Source organism: Ranitomeya imitator, unplaced genomic scaffold (assembly GCF_032444005.1).
Source record: "Ranitomeya imitator isolate aRanImi1 unplaced genomic scaffold, aRanImi1.pri SCAFFOLD_147, whole genome shotgun sequence".
Lineage (NCBI taxonomy): Eukaryota > Metazoa > Chordata > Amphibia > Anura > Dendrobatidae > Ranitomeya > Ranitomeya imitator.
The window spans coordinates 172961-192952 of record NW_027193755.1 but is presented as its reverse complement, the minus strand read 5'-3'; the positions used below and the strand labels follow the sequence as shown (position 1 = coordinate 192952).

The following is a 19992-nucleotide window of genomic DNA, read 5'->3' as shown; positions in this document are numbered from 1 at the left end:
GGAGACACTGGGGCAGATTGCTGGAGGACACACTGGGGCAATGCTGGAGACACTGGGGCAGATTGCTGGAGGACTGTTGTGAATTCTGTTGTTAAGCTCCCTCCTGTGGTCATGAATGGTACTTCGGCTGGTTCTGTCCATGGGCTTCCTCTGGTGGTTGTGAGTGGGGCTGCGGCTTCTGAGGTTCCTTCCACAGGTGACGAGGTTAATTCGTTAGCTGGCTGCTCTATTTAACTCCACCTAGATCATTGCTCCATGCGACCTGTCAATGTTCCAGTATTGGTCTAGTTCGCTCCTGGATCGTTCTTGTGACCTGTCTTCCCAGCAGAAACTAAGTTCCTGCTTGTTTTTCTCTGTTTGCTATTTTTTCTGTCCAGCTTGCTATTTAGATTTTTGTCTTGCTTGCTGGAAGCTCTGGGACGCAGAGGGAGCGCCTCCGCACCGTTAGTCGGTGCGGAGGGTCTTTTTGCGCCCTCTGCGTGGTCTTTTTGTAGTTTTTTGTGCTGACCGCAAAGTTACCTTTCCTATCCTCTGTCTGTTCAGTAAGTCGGGCCTCACTTTGCTAAATCTATTTCATCTCTGTGTTTCTAAAAACAAGAAAAAGAAGCGCACATAGAGTAATACCTTCAGGTGTCGCAATCACGTGGACCCCCACAAAACAGACTCACCTGGTCTGGTTGTGACAGGTCACAACTCCCTTGGATCAGCACGTATGGTCGCAGCAAGCTCCCGGCAAGCAGAACAAATCCACATGGAGAGAAGTAGAACCGGAGAATAGAAGCCGCGCAGACCACAATAAAGGTATCAGAGTTACACACACACTCTGTTTATTAGCCTACGCGTTTCGTGGCCAACAGGCCACTTCATCAGGGCATCAAGATTCATCAGTAAAAACAGGTATATATACCTACAAATACAATCAAAAAAATATATACAAACATGTATAAACCCCACCTTCTTACGACATCACTTCTGGTGAGAACGCCCACTTTAAATCAAAAATTTATAAATACACCCATAACATTAATTACAAAACATTAAAATACATAAAACACAATAATCAATCTTTAGAACTACAAATATTAATCAATAAATAATAAAAACAAATATATATAAACATTTCTGGTATCTAGATCAACCAGGATCAGAACTCACATATGAAGAAACCTAAAAAATATCCTCCAGAGAATAAACCTCCGTCTTATACCACTACACCACCTGGTGGTCTTAGGTGAGGGCAACTATTTATCCTGGATCCACCAGTTAAACCCATTCAAGACGCTATCATATGTTGACCCATAATAAAGGAAAAACAAACAAAGGGCTCATATAAGGTAACAACATCACATAATATGAAGTAAAAAAGTAAGGGAAAGAATGGGTTCCCATATGCTCAATTTCCACAACTCTTTTCGGATATGAACCCATATGATCTAGAGGTCTACAAACACTACAAAGGAATAAGCAGCACCTCAAACCAGTTAACCACTTAACCACCGGAGTTCATGAAAAATGGGGAGCACTGAGGTCCATAGTCTCTCCCCACGACGACACACGGAGGAACTCCTACAATCAAGAAAATCCATCACAGAAGAATCTCCGTGAGATGAAACTCATGATATTAATTACTTATAGGTACCTAGAAGAGGTCGCTAACCTCATTCAACGTAGATGAGGTCCCTATAGGTACTCATGAAATCTCCGTGGATTGAATGAGGTTACCTTATATGAGCCCTTTGTTTGTTTTTCCTTTATTATGGGTCAACATATGATAGCGTCTTGAATGGGTTTAACTGGTGGATCCAGGATAAATAGTTGCCCTCACCTAAGACCACCAGGTGGTGTAGTGGTATAAGACGGAGGTTTATTCTCTGGAGGATATTTTTTAGGTTTCTTCATATGTGAGTTCTGATCCTGGTTGATCTAGATACCAGAAATGTTTATATATATATTTGTTTTTATTATTTATTGATTAATATTTGTAGTTCTAAAGATTGATTATTGTGTTTTATGTATTTTAATGTTTTGTAATTAATGTTATGGGTGTATTTATAAATTTTTGATTTAAAGTGGGCGTTCTCACCAGAAGTGATGTCGTAAGAAGGTGGGGTTTATACATGTTTGTATATATTTTTTTGATTGTATTTGTAGGTATATATACCTGTTTTTACTGATGAATCTTGATGCCCTGATGAAGTGGCCTGTTGGCCACGAAACGCGTAGGCTAATAAACAGAGTATGTGTGTAACTCTGATACCTTTATTGTGGTCTGCGCGGCTTCTATTCTCCGGTTCTACTTCTCTCCATGTGGATCATCTCTGTGTTTGTAATTTTCATCTTAACTCACAGTCATTATACGTGGGGGGCTGCCTGTTCCTTTGGGGAATTTCTCTGAGGCAAGGTAGGCTTTATTTTTCTATCTTTAGGGCTAGCTAGTTCCTTAGGCTGTGACGAGGCGCCTAGGGAGCGTCAGGAGCGCTCCACGGCTATTTCTAGTGTGTGTGATAGGATTAGGGATTGCGGTCAGCAGAGTTCCCACGTCTCAGAGCTTGTCCTGTATTTTTAGTAACTATCAGGTCATTCCGTGTGCTCTTAACCACCAGGTCCATTATTGTCCTCACCACCAGGTCATAACAGAGGACACACTGGGGCAATGCTGGAGACACTGGGGCAGATTGCTGGAGACACTGGGGCAGATTGTTGGAGACACTGGCGCAGGTTGCTGGAGGACACACTGGGGCAATGCTGGACACACTGGGGCAGATTGATGGAGGACACACTGGGGCAGATTGCTGGAGGACACACTGGGGCAGATTGCTGGAGGACACACTGGGGCAGATTGCTGGAGACACTGGGGCAGATTGCTGGAGGACACACTGGGGCAATGCTGGAGACACGGGCAGATTGCTGGAGACACTGGCGCAGATTGCTGGAGGACACACTGGGGCAATGCTGGAGACACTGAGGCAGATTGCTGGAGGACACACTGGGGCAATGCTGGAGACACTGGGGCAGATTGCTGGAGGACACACTGGGGCAGATTGCTGGAGGACACACTGGGGCAGATTGCTGGAGACACTGGGGCAGATTGCTGGAGACACTGGAGCACATTGCTGGGGGACACACTGGGCAATGCTGGAGACACTGGGGCAGATTGCTGGAGGACACACTGGGGCAATGCTGGAGACACTGGGGCAGATTGCTGGACACACAGGGGCAGATTGCTGGACACACTGGGGCAGATTGCTGGACACACTGGGGCAGATTGCTGGACGCACTGTCTGGGGGCAATGCTGGACACACTGGGGAAGATTGCTGGACACACTGGGGGCAATATGCTGGAGTCAGACACTGGGGCAGATTGCTGGACACACTGGGGGTAATATGCTGGACACACTGGGGGTAATATGCTGGACACACTGGGGCAGATTCCTGGACACACTGGGGGCAGGACTGGAGGCATGGGCAGAATGTAGACACGGGGCATGATTGGAGACACGGGGCAGAATGAAACATGGGGCAGCATTGGATCATGAGGCAGGATGGAGACAGATGGGGCAGGATGGGGAGATCATATGGTGTAGAATGGATACTCATGAGTGCAGGATAGGAGAACATATGGCTGGAGCCAGGAATGAGACACACGGGGCCAGGGTGGGGAATATTACCATAGGGGCTAATTAAGGGATATTATTACTGCAGTGATGTATTTATTTTATTTTTTGAGTATACTGTTTTAAATGGGGGGGGGGGGGGGCGGTCCTGTTACTGTGCAGAGTGACACTATATCGCCTTTTTTTCTTCATGTGGTGTAATGTAGAAGTTGTGAAAAATTAAGTAATGTGTTCTACAAGCGGAGCTCGAGATAACTGTGTTATTTCCTGCAGAAACGAGTCCTGCCTGGAAGAAATGATGGCGGTCTGTGCTGGATGAAAGATGAAGGATTTCACCTAGAGACGTCACTGGTGAGTCAGTGTTACCTATACACTGACACTATACACTGTATACTATATACAGAGGTCCTGTGTACAATGTCACCAGTGATCACTGTATTACCTATACATTATATACAGAGCTCCTGTGTATAATACCACCAGTGATCTCTGTATTACCTCTACACAGACAATGCATACTAAGTACAGATCTCCTGTGAATACTGGCACTTGCGATAGTATTCTGTTTTTTTTTATTTATTACTGATCAGTATTGTAGTATTCAGTCACTATGTGGTGGTAATATGTGGTCTGGAAATGGTGTCGCAGTATTTGTCCCTTGTATGTGCTATTGGGTCACCAAGTGGTGGTAATATGCGGTCTTGACATGGTGCGGTGGTATTTGTTCCTTGTATGTGATATTATTCGATCACTGTGTTTGTAATTTGTGGTCTGGTCATGGTGCGGTGGTATTTGTTCCTTGTATGTGATATTATTGGTCAAAATATACCTAAATTGTATTGTAGATTTTAACAAATATTTAATAGGTTACAGTAGAGTAGGGCCCGGCCATTTTTCTGGAATAATCTGGTTCGGATATATCATGACCCTGTCACATGACCCCCGTCACATGACCGGGGGGCCCACAGTGTCTTAACAGCCCGGGACCCTGGCTACCCTTAATCCACCCCTGACTGGGAGACGCACAGACCTCACATCCAGCCTATATTAATGGGGACACACAGACCTCACATCCAGCCTATATTACTGGGAGACACACAGGCCTCACATCCAGCCTATATTACTGGGAGAGACACAGAGACCTCACATCCAGCCTATATTACTGGGAGACACACAGGCCTCACATCCAGCCTATATTACTGGGAGAGTCACACAGACCTCATATCCAGCCTATATTACTGGGAGACACACAGGCCTCACATCCAGCCTATATTACTGGGAGAGACACACAGACCTCATATCCAGCCTATATTTCTGGGAGAGACACACAGACCTCATATCCAGCCTATATTACTGGGAGACACACAGGCCTCACATCCAGCCTATATTACTGGGAGACACACAGGCCTCACATCCAGCCTATATTACTGGGAGAGACACACAGACCTCATATCCAGCCTATATTACTGGGAGAGCCACAGAGACCTCACATCCAGCCTACATTACTGGGAGACACACATACCTCACATCCAGCCTATATTACTGGGAGAGACACAGAGACCTCACATCCAGCCTATATTACTGGGAGAGACATACAGGCCTCACATCCAGCTTATATTACTGGGAGAGACACAGAGACCTCACATCCAGCCTACATTACTGGGAGAGACATGCAGGCCTCACATCCAGCCTATATTACTGGGAGAGACATACAGGCCTCACATCCAGCCTATATTACTGGGAGAGACACACAGACCTCACATCCAGCCTATATTACTGGGAGACACACAGGCCTCACATCCAGCCTATATTACTGGGAGAGACACACAGACCTCATATCCAGCCTATATTTCTGGGAGAGACACACAGACCTCATATCCAGCCTATATTACTGGGAGACACACAGGCCTCACATCCAGCCTATATTACTGGGAGACACACAGGCCTCACATCCAGCCTATATTACTGGGAGAGACACACAGACCTCATATCCAGCCTGTATTACTGGGAGAGACACACAGACCTCACATCCAGCCTATATTACTGGGAGAGACACAGAGAACTCACATCCAGCCTATATTACTGGGAGAGACATACAGGCCTCACATCCAGCTTATATTACTGGGAGAGACACAGAGACCTCACATCCAGCCTACATTACTGGGAGAGACATACAGGCCTCACATCCAGCCTATATTACTGGGAGACACACACAGACCTCACATCCAACCTATATTACTGGAAAAGACACACAGACCTCACATCCAGCCTATATTACCAGGAAAGGCATTGGGAATTGGAGCCTTGAAGAGACCAAAGAACGGAACGTCACTGGGTCCTGTCTGGGCAGAAACCACTTGACTTGGCAGGTCGGCCAATTCTATAATTACATTATATAATTATTATAAATCACCATTTTTACTCACAGTAAATAATACAATCACTATTTTTTGGTGCATTCATTGGTTTTACCACAAAAGTTAACCTAGTTGAAGCTGCCTCTGTCATTTTTCTCATCTAAACAGAAAAACACAACATTGTGGTCTGAAGTTTGGGCCTACAGTCAAGACAGGGGCGGACATACTGCCTGTGCAGCCGGTGCAACTGCACAGGGGCCCAGAGGGGGAGAGGGGCCCAGCGTTGGAAACTTCATTATTATGTCTTCTGTTTCAGAGACATAATTACGTTGGCCAGAAGGTGGCAGCAATACAGAACTGCAGCACAACATTCTCCTCTGTGTTAGGCCGGCGTCACACTCGGCGTAAGACAATACGGTCCGTATACTACAGCCGTAATACGCTGAAAAGTCCCCAAAATAGTGGTCCGTAGCTCCTCCGTAGGCAGGGTGTGTCAGCGTATTTTGCGCATGGCATCCTCCGTATGTAATCCGTATGGCATCCGTACTGCGTGTTTTTCTCGCAGGCTTGCAAAACCGACATACGGCTATACAAGGGATCCATGTGTAAAAAAAAAACATAAAAACATATATACTGTCTATATATATATATATTTTGCTGTCTCCTTACTAAACCCGACATGACATGAGACATGGTTACATACATTTAACCATCTCATATCCCCATTTTTTTTGCATATTCCACACTACTAATGTTAGTAGTGTGTATATGCAAAATTTGGCCGTTCTAGCTATGAAATTAAAGGGTTAAATGGCGGAAAAAATTGGCGTGGGCTCCCGCGCAATTTTCTCCGCCAGAGTAGTAAAGCCAGTGACTGAGGGCAGATATCTTTTTTTGAGCTGTGCGCACAGGAGCCGTTCTGTCCAGCGTGTCCACATGGACATTCCTTTTCTGAATCCTGCTCATACAGGTATTGTACATATGACCAGGTTTTAAATACATCAGATAGGGATTACATACATTAGTTAGGACTGCTCTGATATGGGTATACCTTGACATTTGGTAGAGCGGCTTAATATACATTTTTTGCAAAAAACGTATCAACCAAATACCCTGTTTTTTCCATCTTTTTACTAGCACTTGCTGTCCACTGTGATTTTTTTGCTGCAGGGTGTTTTTGGTTTTACTGTGCTTTTTTGTGTTTCCAGCGTCAAGTAGTGTCTGCTGGTGGAGTCCTTCCTTTATTGCCATTTTCTTCCTTTTCATTGGCAGATTATGATGCGGATGCCAGTCATCTGGATGGGAAGCTTCACAAAGCCCTCAACATCTTGGAGATCAGGGCCATTCGTCTGTTTTTTTTCCATTAGTAGGAGCGCTGTTAGGTCTACCCGTCCGGATCCAGTCCGACAATGCCACCACTGTGGCCTAATATCAACCAGAATGAAACACTCATTTATCCATAGCAGACTTTTTTGGATTCTTGCTATTGCAGAATAAAGAATTTAATGCAATGTCAGCAGTGCATATACCCGCTGTGGACTACTGGGCGGGAGATTTCCAAAACCACAAAAGGCAGAGAGAAAGCAGTCTTCACCTGGACATTTTCCTCCAGACTGGTCTCCGGTGGGGCACTCCAGACATTGACCTGATGCTAGTCAGACAGAAGAAAATGTCTCAAAAAGATCTACCGGTAGTCGAAAAGTGTTCCCCAGTCATCCTCGTGGTTCTGGACGAACCCAGAAGATCTTGAATGCAGAAGTAATCAATTTTCTCGAAGACACTCCATGTAGACTGCTGGATTATCCAGACCTGGTTCCCCAGGGTCACCCCTTCCATCCATAATCACGGTCCTTCAGTATCAACATGGCTATTGAATGCAGAGTTCTTAATTCTTCTTTTTTCTCTGGTCAGGTTGTTCTATGATTCAGGCAGTTACCCACACTCTCATCATCCTACTTCGAAGACCATTTTCATAGTCGCATTTTCAATATTTCTGTGGTCAATTAATTTTTTATAATCAAAAATTAAATATTTTTAGTTTACAGCAAGTTCATGAATGACTGCTGCAACGGGGAAGACACTAAAATGAGGGGAGTAAGGCCTTACCTCTTCTCCCATGGCCTCTCCAGCCTCTGATACCTAAAAAGTAGAAAATTGTTAATGTTGAATTCCTTGGGACGCTTTCTGAGAGCAAAAGGACGACTGTGCGCTAATGGGACTTTAAAAGCCCTATGGGAATACAGCAGTGGCCATGCACTCGTGCCACCATGCACTCATCTAACAGCCCCATGGGAAAAGGAGCAATTGCCATGCCCTCGCGCCACCATCTAAGGGTAGGTTCACATTTGCGGTAGAGTCCGCAGCCTATTTTACTGGGAGACACACAGACCTCACATCCAGCCTACATTACTGGGAGAGACACACAGGCCTCACATCCAGCCTATATTACTGGGAGACACACACAGACCTCACATCCAGCCTATATTACTGGGAGACACACAGACCTCACATCCAGCCAATATTACTGGGAGACACACAGACCTCACATCCAGCCAATATTACTGGGAGACACACAGACCTCACATCCAGCCTATATTACTGGGAGCAGGGGCGGATTATCAGAGGGTCAATATGGGCGGTAGCCCAGTGGTGTGGGGGGGCCCTGGGCTACCGCACAGATTGACCCTCTGCTAATCCTCCTGAGTGTGACTGACTGTGCCCGCCAGGCGGCGTTAATGTGCCCCCGGACCCGGTGGGCAGAGAGAGGGGGTCCGCATCGGGCCCCTTCTCATCTGCTCACCGGGCCTCTTCCGGCGCTGCGGCGGTTTCCTATTGACGTGCGGGCGCGTGCCCGCACGTCAATAGTTAACAACAGCCGCCAGCCAATTGGAGGCTGGCAGCTGAAGTCGGCCGCAGCGCACACGTCGCCGGCGTCTGACGTCATTGTCAGTCGCCGGCGAGTGTGCGCTGCTGGAGGGACTCAAGGAGCTCGCCGCTGGAGCGTCGGTCAGGTGAGGAGACTGTGTTTGTTTTTTTTAATTTTGTTTTGTTTTTTGATCGGTTAACGGTGGGCACACGGGGGGGGGGCAATGCTGGAGGGCACACTGGGGCAATGCTGGAGACACTGGGGCAGATTGCTGGAGGACACACTGGGGCAATGCTGGAGACACTGGGGCAGATTGCTGGAGGACACACTGGGGCAATGCTGGAGACACTGGGGCAGATTGCTGGAGACACTGGGGCAGATTGCTGGAGACACTGGGGCAGATTGCTGGAGACACTGGGGCAGATTGCTGGAGACACTGGGGGCAATGCTGGAGGACACACTGGCGCAATGCTGGAGGGCACACTGGGGCAATGCTGGAGACACTGGGGCAGATTGCTGGAGGACACACTGGGGCAATGCTGGAGACACTGGGGCAGATTGCTGGAGGACACACTGGGGCAATGCTGGAGACACTGGGGCAGATTGATGGAGACACTGGGGCAGATTGCTGGAGACACTGGGGCAGATTGCTGGAGACACAGGCAGATTGCTGGAGACACTGGGGGCAATGCTGGAGGACACACTAGGGCAGATGATTGCTGGAGACACTGGGGCAGATTGCTGGAGACACTGGGGCAATGCTGGAGACACTGGGGCAGATTGCTGTAGACACTGGGGCAGATTGCTGGAGACACTGGGGCAGATTGCTGGAGACACTGGGGCAGATTGCTGGAGAAACTGGGGCAATGCTGGAGACACTGGGGCAATGCTGGAGACACTGGGGCAGATTGCTGGAGGACACACTGGGGCAATGCTGGAGACACTGGGGCAGATTGCTGGAGACACTGGGGCAGATTGCTGGAGACACTGGCGCAGATTGCTGGAGGACACACTGGGGCAATGCTGGAGACACTGGGGCAGATTGCTGGAGGACACACTGGGGCAATGCTGGAGACACTGGGGCAGATTGCTGGAGGACACACTGGGGCAATGCTGGAGACACTGGGGCAGATTGCTGGAGGACACACTGGGGCAATGCTGAAGACACTGGGGCAGATTGCTGGAGGACACACTGGGGCAATGCTGGAGACACTGGGGCAGATTGCTGGAGACACTGGGGCAGATTGCTGGAGACACTGGGGCAGATTGCTGGAGACACTGGGGCAGATTGCTGGAGACACTGGGGGCAATGCTGGAGGACACACTGGCGCAATGCTGGAGGGCACACTGGGGCAATGCTGGAGACACTGGGGCAGATTGCTGGAGGACACACTGGGGCAATGCTGGAGACACTGGGGCAGATTGCTGGAGGACACACTGGGGCAATGCTGGAGACACTGGGGCAGATTGATGGAGACACTGGGGCAGATTGCTGGAGACACTGGGGCAGATTGCTGGAGACACAGGCAGATTGCTGGAGACACTGGGGGCAATGCTGGAGGACACACTAGGGCAGATGATTGCTGGAGACACTGGGGCAGATTGCTGGAGACACTGGGGCAATGCTGGAGACACTGGGGCAGATTGCTGTAGACACTGGGGCAGATTGCTGGAGACACTGGGGCAGATTGCTGGAGACACTGGGGCAGATTGCTGGAGAAACTGGGGCAATGCTGGAGACACTGGGGCAATGCTGGAGACACTGGGGCAGATTGCTGGAGGACACACTGGGGCAATGCTGGAGACACTGGGGCAGATTGCTGGAGACACTGGGGCAGATTGCTGGAGACACTGGCGCAGATTGCTGGAGGACACACTGGGGCAATGCTGGAGACACTGGGGCAGATTGCTGGAGGACACACTGGGGCAATGCTGGAGACACTGGGGCAGATTGCTGGAGGACACACTGGGGCAATGCTGGAGACACTGGGGCAGATTGCTGGAGGACACACTGGGGCAGATTGCTGGAGGACACACTGGGGCAGATTGCTGGAGACACTGGGGCAGATTGCTGGAGACACTGGGGCAGATTGCTGGAGGACACACTGGGGCAATGCTGGAGACACTGGGGCAGATTGCTGGAGGACACACTGGGGCAATGCTGGAGACACTGGGGCAGATTGCTGGACACAGGGGCAGATTGCTGGACACACTGGGGCAGATTGCTGGACACACTGGGGCAGATTGCTGGACCCACTGTCTGGGGGCAATGCTGGACACACTGGGGCAGATTGCTGGACACACTGGGGGTAATATGCTGGACACACTGGGGGTAATATGCTGGACACAATGGGGCAGATTCCTGGACACACTGGGGGCAGGACTGGAGGCATGGGTAGAATGTAGACATGGGGCATGATTGGAGACACGGGGCAGAATGAAACATGGGGCAGGATTGGATCATGGGGCAGGATGGAGACAGATGGGGCAGGATGGGGAGATCATATGGTGTAGAATGGATACTCATGAGTGCAGGATGGGAGAACATATGGCTGGAGCCAGGAATGAGACACACGGGGCCAGGGTGAGGAATATTACCATAGGGGCTAATTAAGGGATATTATTACTGCAGTGATGTATTTATTTTATTTTTTGAGTATACTGTTTTAAATGGGGGGGGGGGGGCGGTCCTGTTACTGTGCAGAGTGACACTATATCGCCTTTTTTTCTTCATGTGGTGTAATGTAGAAGTTGTGAAAAATTAAGTAATGTGTTCTACAAGCGGAGCTCGAGATAACTGTGTTATTTCCTGCAGAAACGAGTCCTGCCTGGAAGAAATGATGGCGGTCTGTGCTGGATGAAAGATGAAGGATTTCACCTAGAGACGTCACTGGTAAGTCAGTGTTACCTATACACTGACACTATACACTGTATACTATATACAGAGGTCCTGTGTACAATGTCACCAGTGATCACTGTATTACCTATACATTATATACAGAGCTCCTGTGTATAATACCACCAGTGATCTCTGTATTACCTCTACACAGACACTGCATACTAACTACAGATCTCCTGTGAATACTGGCACTTGTGATAGTATTGTGTGTTTTTTTATTTTTTATTACTGATCAGTATTGTAGTATTCAGTCACTATGTGGTGGTAATATGTGGTCTGGAAATGGTGTCGCAGTATTTGTCCCTTGTATGTGCTATTGGGTCACCAAGTGGTGGTAATATGTGGTCTTGACATGGTGCGGTGGTATTTGTTCCTTGTATGTGATATTATTCGATCACTGTGGTTGTAATTTGTGGTCTGGTCATGGTGCGGTGGTATTTGTTCCTTGTATGTGATATTATTCGATCACTGTGTTTGTAATTTGTAGTCTGGTCATGGTGCGGTGGTATTTGTTCCTTGTATGTGATATTATTCGATCACTGTGGTTGTAATTTGTGGTCTGGTCATGGTGCGGTGGTATTTGTTCCTTGTATGTGATATTATTGGTCAAAATATACCTAAATTGTATTGCAGATTTTAACAAATATTTAATAGGTTACAGTAGAGTAGGGCCCGGCCATTTTTCTGGAATAATCTGGTTCGGGTATATCATGACCCCGTCACATGACCCCCGTCACATGACCGGGGGGGCCCACAGTGTCTGAACAGCCCGGGGCCCTGGCTACCCTTAATCCACCCCTGACTGGGAGACGCACAGACCTCACATCCAGCCTATATTAATGGGGACACACAGACCTCACATCCAGCCTATATTACTGGGAGACACACAGGCCTCACATCCAGCCTATATTACTGGGAGACACACAGGCCTCACATCCAGCCTATATTACTGGGAGAGTCACACAGACCTCATATCCAGCCTATATTACTGGGAGACACACAGGCCTCACATCCAGCCTATATTACTGGGAGAGACACACAGACCTCATATCCAGCCTATATTTCTGGGAGAGACACACAGACCTCATATCCAGCCTATATTACTGGGAGACACACAGGCCTCACATCCAGCCTATATTACTGGGAGACACACAGGCCTCACATCCAGCCTATATTACTGGGAGAGACACACAGACCTCATATTCAGCCTATATTACTGGGAGAGCCACAGAGACCTCACATCCAGCCTACATTACTGGGAGACACACATACCTCACATCCACCCTATATTACTGGGAGAGACACACAGACCTCACATCCAGCCTATATTACTGGGAGAGACACAGAGACCTCACATCCAGCCTATATTACTGGGAGAGACATACAGGCCTCACATCCAGCTTATATTACTGGGAGAAACACAGAGACCTCACATCCAGCCTACATTACTGGGAGAGACATACAGGCCTCACATCCAGCCTATATTACTGGGAGAGACATACAGGCCTCACATCCAGCCTATATTACTGGGAGAGACACACAGACCTCATATCCAGCCTATATTACTGGGAGACACACAGGCCTCACATCCAGCCTATATTACTGGGAGAGACACACAGACCTCATATCCAACCTATATTTCTGGGAGAGACACACAGACCTCATATCCAGCCTATATTACTGGGAGACACACAGGCCTCACATCCAGCCTATATTACTGGGAGACACACAGGTCTCACATCCAGCCTATATTACTGGGAGAGACACACAGACCTCATATCCAGCCTGTTTTACTGGGAGAGACACACAGACCTCACATCCAGCCTATATTACTGGGAGAGACACAGAGAACTCACATCCAGCCTATATTACTGGGAGACACACAGGCCTCACATCCAGCCTATATTACTGGGAGACACACAGGCCTCACATCCAGCCTATATTACTGGGAGAGACACACAGACCTCATATCCAGCCTATATTACTGGGAGACCCACAGAGACCTCACATCCAGCCTACATTACTGGGAGACACACATACCTCACATCCAGCCTATATTACTGGGAGAGACACACAGACCTCACATCCAGCCTATATTACTGGGAGAGACATACAGGCCTCACATCCAGCTTATATTACTGGGAGAGACACAGAGACCTCGCATCCAGCCTACATTACTGGGAGAGACATACAGGCCTCACATCCAGCCTATATTACTGGGAGAGACATACAGGCCTCACATCCAGCCTATATTACTGGGAGAGACACACAGACCTCATATCCAGCCTATATTACTGGGAGACACACAGGCCTCACATCCAGCCTATATTACTGGGAGAGACACACAGACCTCATATCCAGCCTATATTTCTGGGAAAGACACACAGACCTCATATCCAGCCTATATTACTGGCAGACACACAGGCCTCACATCCAGCCTATATTACTGGGAGACACACAGGCCTCACATCCAGCCTATATTACTGGGAGAGACACACAGACCTCATATCCAGCCTGTATTACTGGGAGAGACACACAGACCTCACATCCAGCCTATATTACTGGGAGAGACATACAGGCCTCACATCCAGCTTATATTACAGGGAGAGACACAGAGACCTCACATCCAGCCTACATTACTGGGAGAGACATACAGGCCTCACATCCAGCCTATATTACTGGGAGACACACACAGACCTCACATCCAACCTATATTACTGGAAAAGACACACAGACCTCACATCCAGAATATATTACCGGGAAAGGCATTGGGAATTGGAGCCTTGAAGAGACCAAAGAACGGAACGTCACTGGGTCCTGTCTGGGCAGAAACCACTTGACTTGGCAGGTCGGCCAATTCTATAATTACATTATATAATTATTATAAATCACCATTTTTACTCACAGTAAATTAATACAATCCACTATTTTTTGGTGCATTCATTGGTTTTACCACAAAACTTAACCCAGTTGAAGCTGCCTCTGTCATTTTTCTCATCTAAACAGAAAAACACAACATTGTGGTCTGAAGTTCGGGCCTACAGTCAAGACAGGGGCGGACATACTGCCTGTGCAGCCGGTGCAACTGCACAGGGGCCCAGAGGGGGAGAGGGGCCCAGCGTTGGAAACTTCATTATTATGTCTTCTGTTTCAGAGACATAATTACGTTGGCCAGAAGGTGGCAGCAATACAGAACTGCAGCACAACATTCTCCTCTGTGTTAGGCCGTCACACTCGGCGTAAGACAATACGGTCCGTATACTACGGCCGTAATACGCATAAAAGTCCCCAAAATAGTGGTCCGTAACTCCTCTGTAGGCGGGGTGTGTCAGCGTATTTTGCGCATGGCATCCTCCGTATGTAATCCATATGGCATCCGTACTGCATGTTTTTCTCGCAGGCTTGCAAAACCGACATACGGCTATACAAGGGATCCATGTGTAAAAAAAAACATAAAAACATATATACTGTCTATATATATATATATATACAGTCATGGCCAAAAGTATTGACACCCCTGCAATTCTGTCAGATAATACTCAGTTTCTTCCTGAAAATCATTGCAAACACAAATTCTTTGGTATTATTATCTTATTTTGCAGCCAGGAGCTCTGCTAATGCAGTGGTGCTCGTGGCTGCAAAACCCCGGGGAATGAAGGTAAAGTAGGTCAATAACCTATATTTACCTTCATTTGCGGTTAAAATATTTTAACCCCTTCAGATGGATTTACATCGTGGGACGTTACAGATCTTCGGAAGGTATGTTGTTATGAATTCTGTGGCAGAGCTCACTCCTGTGGTCACAAGTGGTACTTCGGCTGATTCTCTCTGGGAGCTTCCGTTTGTGGAGGAAAGTGGTACTGCAGCTTCTGAGGTTCCTCCCTCAGGTGATCTGGAGAGGTCGTTAGCTGCTTCGCTACTTAACTCCACCTGATGCTTTGATTCATGCTTCCTGTCAATGTTCCAGTGTTGGACTGGTGTTTCTCTGGATCATTCCTGCGGCCTGCTGCTCTGCATAGCTAAGTGCTTCTTTGCTATTTGTTGCTATCTTTTCTGTCCAGCTTGTCTATTTGTTTTGCTGGAAGCTCTGAGACGCAAAGGGTGTACCTCCGTGCTGTTAGTTCGGCACGGAGGGTCTTTTTGCCCCCTTTGCGTGGTTTTTCTTTAGGGTTTTATGTAGACGGCAAAGTTATCTTTACTATCCTCGTTCTGTCTAGAATATCGGGCCTCACTTTGCTGAATCTATTTCATCCCTACGTTTGTCTTTTCATCTTACTCACAGTCATTATATGTGGGGGGCTGCCTTTTCCTTTGGGGTATTTCTCTGAGGCAAGGAAGGCTGATTTTTCTATCTTCAGGCTAGTTAGTTTCTCAGGCTGTGCCGAGTTGCATAGGTAGTGTTAGGCGCAATCCACAGCTGCCTCTAGTTGTGTTTGGAGAGGATCAGGTATTGCAGTCTACAGAGTTCCCACGTCTCAGAGCTCGTTCTATAATTTTGGGTTATTATCAGATCACTGTATGTGCTCTGATCGCTATGTACATTGTGTTACTGAATTGCCTTTCATAACAGTATGTATATTGTTGGTTTATTATTTTTTCTTTGTTACAGAGCGAGGGTCTTCAGATGGATTGAGCGTAGAATAAAATATTACAACAACCTTTGTTTTTATTTAATTAAAATACTTTTAAATAATGTGTTTGTGTTTTTTTTAACCCTTTACTACTATTGGATTAATAATGGATAGGTGTCATAATTGACGCCTCTCCATTATTAATCTGGCTTAATGTCACCTTACAATAGCAAGGTGGCATTAACCCTTCATTACCCCATATCCCACCGCTACACGGGAGTGGGAAGAGAGTGGCCAAGTGCCAGAATAGGCGCATCTTACAGATGTGCCTTTTCTGGGGTGGCTGGGGGCAGGTGTTTTTAGCCAGGGGGGGGGGGGGGGCAATAACCATGGACCCTCTCCAGGCTATTAATATCTGCCCTCAGTCACTGGCTTTACTACTCTGGCAGAGAAAATTGCGCGGGAGCCCACGCCAATTTTTTCCGCCATTTAACCCTTTAATTTAATAGCTAGAACGGCCAAATTTTGCATATACACACTACTAACATTAGTAGTGTGGAATATGCAAAAAAAAATGTGGATCTGAGATGGTTTACTGTATGTAACCATGTCTCATATCATGTCGCGTTTAGGAAGGAGATAGCAAAAGCCGGCAATTGAATTAACGGCTTTAAAGCTATCTCGCGCTGGATGAAATATTAATATATATACATATATGTGTCTACTGACATATATATATATATATATATATATATATATATATATATATAGACAGTATATATGTTTTGTTTTTTTTAACACATGGATCCATTGTAAATCCGTATGTTGGTTTTGCAAGCCTGCGAGAAAAACACGCAGTACGGATGCTATACGGATTACATACGGAGGATGCCATGCGCAAAATACGCTGACACACCCTGCCTACGGAGGAGCTACGGACCACTATTTTGGGGACTTTTATGCATATTACGGCCGTAATATACGGACCGTATTGTCTTACGCTGAGTGTGACGCCAGCCTTAAAGTCTACATTGACAAAAAAAACTACCATTAAAGGAATACATTTTTTTTCCCTTAAATGGTTTGCATCCTGTGGTTTGAGTCCTTCCTTTTACCTTGCATTGGTGATTACATACCTGGTCCCATAGAGAATGAATGGAGAGGAGGTATGCACGCTCTCCTCCCTTGATCGGCGCAGACCTTCATAATCGGGAGGCTCTCTCCTTAACCCATGCCGAGGGTGAACCAGCAGGTTCATAGTGTTAGAAAGCTGAACGGCCACCATACTGAAAACACAGCTCTCAACCAGCGTGGCTAGTTATCGCTCATAGCATTGTCAGCAGCGGATGAAAGCACGTCCCAGTACTTGGAACGAAAGCCGGCAGCTCCCGGGACTAATAAAATTTGTTTTCACTAAGGTGCAGCGTCCAAGCACCATTCGATATCCAGCATAATAGCATTACTTGACGTGACAGCTTCCTTTAAATAAAAAGTTGGCTCCTCAGCAGACTACACCGGCTTACTGGCATAATCCCCTACCTTTGCGGCCTGCAATGAGAGCGCACCCACTTCTTGTATGAAACAGTTATGGAGCATCTTTATCTATGCCAACAACCACCTGGTACGCTGACCACCTCCGAAAGAGAATCAGACCAACTAGCTTCTCCGCACCAACAAGGCAATTCGCAGCAGAGGTCCAAGCAGCCTTGAGCAACTTCATAGTCGTCTCCTTTCCTCCCACTATGTATTTGCCATCTCACTCCCCCATCTTCTGAGGCTTAACCACCACCAGAATCGGACCACCATTCAGACTGAAGCGAACCTGGACTGTCACAACCTCGTCTCTCCCTGGTGGACCCTCATCTTCCAGTTATCCATTACCATGCTCGAGTGCCACTTCTCTCCGAGATACCATGGCTAGACTTTCAATCCTTGGACAAGTCTGCCCTTTTGGGCGAGGTTGGTGTTCGTGCCCTGTTTTCACCGCCACTTGGGATGCCAAGGGTGTAACTGACAGGCCAGTACATCAGCACCTGGGCATCTTTTCTGGGGCTCTTAGGTAACGTTCACACTAGCGTTATGCTCGTTTGCGTCGGGCGACGCAGCGGCGACGCATACGTCATGCGCCCCTATATTTAACATGGGGGACGCATGCGTTTTTTTTTAGTTGCGTTGTGCGACGCATGCGTCTTTTTTGCCGCTAGCGTCGGACCAAGAAAACGCAACAAGTTGCATTTTTCTTGCGTCCAAATTTCGGCAAAAACCAACGCATGCGTCGCAAAACGCAGCGTTTTTGCGTGCGTTTTGCTGCGTTTTTGCGTGCGTTGTGTGTTGCGTCGCCGTCGCAGCGGCGCACAACGCTAGTGTGAACGTAGCCTTACAACTGTGCTACTGAATCTCACAGAGCAGATTTTCCACCAGATAATTATCTCTGCTTTGTCTCATGGCTGTTCACGCTTCAATCAACATTGTGTTGATCTGTTGTGTTCTTGGCTGCAGTCCTTCCTTTTCAGGGCTTTCGCCTGTGTCACCAAGATGGACAAAGATTATTTCAGATGCCTGAAGAGAACTCTGCTTCCACAGTCAGGTCCAATCGCCAAGCTGACAGTCCGAGTCACTGTCTTCACCAGTTCTCTTCCATCTGCCAAGAGTGGACTCCGCATCTCAAAAGATGAAGAGACCTTCCAACAAGCCCGGTCTGATTGGCTGTGTGGGTGCAAAGATGGAAACGTATTCCAGGTTCCAGAGGCAAAAAGTTTTCCCTCAGCATTACAAAAACACTCCCCCATCCAGGAAGATTTTCGGGTGAGCTGTTATCTTAATTTCTGGTACACGTGGACTTCACCATAGAGACACTTCATCAGAGTTTGCCTCCTCCAGATATTTTACTGGATTCTATGATCTAGTCCTTCTGGTCTTCCATTTCCAACACATCTCACTTAATCAGGGATTATTGTTCTAGCTCTTGTGCAAAGGCGCTTAAGATTTTTTATGCAAACCTCTTCATCATTGTCCAAAAAGAATGGTTTGGCCAATCCTGGACCTGAACAGGTCAGACCATGGCTGCAAAAATGTAGTCTTTCCGTCAGAGACTTAAGGAAGTGTTTCTATACTCTGTGGATATTCAGAACACCTATGCCATCCTGTGCATCTGTCACAACTCAGGTTTTTCTTTGTTTCGCAGTCAATAACTTATAATTGGGGCTTTCTCCTTTGGGCTCGCTTACGACCCAAGCATGTTCACAAAGATCAAGCCTGCCATTGTGGTCCTCTGGTGCCAGGGAAATGGACACAGGGCTGCCACTAGAAATTTCGGGGCCCCATACTGGCAAAATTTTCGGGGCCCCCTTGAGACTCCACCCAGGCTCCACCCCAGCCCCGCCTCCGGGCTCCACCCCTCGAACTGTCCACAGTCCCACCGCTCTCTCTTGGAAAAACTACACTTCTTACCAATCACACATTGACAGTTCCCATCACCAGATCACATACATAGCAGGCAGCTTTTGTTTTGGACAAAAGATTTTTTAAGTCGCCACCATAACACGGTAGACACTTTTGGCCGGGCCCTACTCTACTGTAACCTATTAAATATTTGTTAAAATATGGAATACAATTTAGGTATATTTTTATTTATTTTTCAATTTTTAAAATGCCCAATAATATCACATAGAAGGAACAAATACCA

General features: G+C 47.3%; 1 long non-coding RNA gene across 1 annotated transcript in view; it reads right to left on the bottom strand.

The window, feature by feature from the left end:
- Window positions 1-8077: 8077 nt before the first annotated feature.
- Window positions 8078-19992, bottom strand: part of LOC138654180 (uncharacterized) — a 40180-nt gene continuing 28265 nt past the window's right edge. Inside the window, exons 2-3 of the long non-coding RNA XR_011316100.1 lie at window positions 14494-14595; window positions 8078-8110 (exon numbers count right to left, since the gene is read on the bottom strand). This is a non-coding gene — a long non-coding RNA (uncharacterized lncRNA). The remainder of the gene's footprint in view (window positions 8111-14493; window positions 14596-19992) is intronic.